At 46.6% G+C, this 2582-nt stretch overlaps 1 pseudogene; it reads right to left on the reverse strand.

Annotated features, from left to right (window-relative positions):
* Positions 1 to 581: 581 nt before the first annotated feature.
* On the reverse strand, positions 582 to 2349 carry LOC125523794 (annotated as a pseudogene).
* Between the last annotated feature and the right edge of the window lie 233 nt (positions 2350 to 2582).

A 2582-nucleotide genomic window follows, 5' to 3' on the forward strand; every position in this document is an offset into this window, starting at 1 on the left:
TGACAGAATTTTGGAGTCTGACGATGTACATAGCGATTTCTCTTCCTTGCCACGTATAGTTCGATGCATACAGCCACAAAGCACATTGACACTGCAATACCAGAGCTTCAATATATATGGCTGCTAAAAGCGCACAACGCTAAGCGTCCAAACCAACGGACAAGCCTATATGTTATGGTCACTACATTCCTAAAATAGTAAATGACATGTCCTGGCACCTGCCAAAATCCTATTTGGATATGCGAAACACAAGCTTATATGATACGTACCTTCGGTTTATCATCTGAAACAACAAAAATGGACGAAACGCACATACACCCAGTAGGAAAACTTTTCATGAAAGCTTCCAATGTTATTTATTTTTTACTGGCATTGATGCAATTTCTCTGGGATTAACAGAACCGAGGCTCTACTGAATTCATTAGCTACAGAAAACACATATAAAAGGAACTTGCTTAAAGGCAGTGTTTTACCAAAATACTGAATGAATAAGGTCAACTAGACATGGCACCGGTAACCACTAACCACTCTGATTGAAACTTTTTAGTAGTATACTGACAGGTTGACAATATGCACTAGGATTTAGGATAATCATAATAACTGATTGTTATCGAAAGAAGACTAATTACAGTATAATTTAGCCCCATGCAACAAATACATGTCCAGAACAACAACCAGTGCTAAGTAAACAAGAACATGGGTAACAATGTTCTTCGGAAATGACATTATGCTTAATCTATAGGTTTACCAGGCATTGCTCTGAACTGGAAATCAACCAAACAGGAGTGCAAGCACCAGCAAATTGGGCAGCATGATTCAAGCAGATTCAGAGGTACACAAACAAGTACTTCAACCGACAACAGATCCAATTTTTGGAGGAAGCACAAGGGTGGTTTAAAGGTCACACTACTGCCCATCAGCATCTGCTAATGACTCTAAAAACAGAGGAACATAGGGTAGAAATCGCTGTCGTTGTCCATTCTTTATCTCAACATTAAGGATACAACGAACTTTCTGATGTTGCATATCTTACGCTGCCAAGGCATCACCTTCCCATGAAACCAGGAAAATGGTGTCACAATCTGGATGAATCTCAGCCACACTGTACCACTTCCTAGTCATGCTCGTAAGCTTATCGATGCTGGCGGTATTCTTCAGGACCAATTCTTTACTGTCACAATCCTTGAGGCACCAGAGTTCAATCTCATCAATGGAAGAAGCTATAGCAAAGTGTAAGCACCCCTGCGATGTTCCAAGCGTGCCAACTCTTGAACTGTGCGGCACACGGATAATCTTCCACACTTTCACCTCCATGTCCACACCCACCAGCACATTCTCTTCGTTAATGCCTTTATGAATGCCCATCAGGTACATCATGCCGCCGACAAATACACATCTAGTAAGATAGAACAACGCCACTTTCTCAACCATCCCACTATCCCTGAATGGTCTGCTCGAAGTGAAGAACGTAGAAATGGGATGAGACCGCGGGATCAAAAGCCAGACCTGCAATACAGCTAAATCTGTTTTCCGGTGACTGTGGTGAAGGGGGCAGCTCCACCCACCTCCCGGTGACCGGATTGCAGACGACAAAACGGAAATCGTCCTTTGCCCAATTGCAAGTGACCAACTTGTTATTGCTACCGCGATAGAGAAGGAGGCCATTGCAGGTGTCCACCTGGGTCATGTCCTTGTACTTGTCAGGTTGCAGGTAAGGGAGGCAAGGGTTGAACAGGGGTGCCCCGCCGGAGACGCTGGCGAAGTGGTGGTGATGCCCGCTGTCATCGGTGGTGAAGTAGAGGAAGCCAGCGAGGGTTTGGGGGAGCTTCTTGCGGTTGGCGGGGTCGGCGATGAGTTTGCGCCAGGACACAAAGATGCACTTGAAGCGGTGGACAGATCTGGCCGGGAGGCGGGAGAGGATCTCTAGGATGGTGTCGTCCGTGAATAGGCTGGCCGCCTCTGCCGTCGCCTTCGGATCGTCATCCGACCTCAACTTGGTGTTCCTCTCGAAGACCTCACCCTTCTCCGCTTCCTTCATGGAGCTCGGCTTGGTGTTCATCTTGAAGATCTCCCCATTCTCTGCCTCCTCCATGGAGCGGAAGAGGAAGGACTAGGAAGGGGACATGGTCAGGTCAGATCTACAAATGGAGAGAGGAAATCATGGATCTGGATGAGGAAAATCAACCCGGTGGTGATGCTCCTGCTATGGTGTGTGGGAAAAAGTACCTTCGTTTGGTTTACGGCGGCGACTGGCGCCGGCGGCTAACGGGGATGTGACCGGCGGCGCTTCCCTTCTCGAAGGACAATGGGGAACAACTGCACGGCCGCTGGACCCCCTCTTTTCTAGACTAGACAAGAGGAAGAGGAAACGGGGATGCTTGGATTGCATAGTCGTACATATACAAATATAAAAATGGTATGTTTGTAAAGGAGTCACAACTTTCAGAATTTACCTTTTTTCAAACATGATTCTTCCTTTCTAGGCAAATAAGAAAGGAAAACTTTCACTTAGACCGACTGATTTCTAGCTAGCGCAAACCTCCCAGTGAGCTGTCCGATCAAGTTTGATCGTGCGGCGCTAG

The sequence above is a fragment of the Triticum urartu genome, chromosome 7, assembly GCF_003073215.2.
Source record: "Triticum urartu cultivar G1812 chromosome 7, Tu2.1, whole genome shotgun sequence".
Classification (NCBI taxonomy): Eukaryota; Viridiplantae; Streptophyta; class Magnoliopsida; order Poales; family Poaceae; genus Triticum; species Triticum urartu.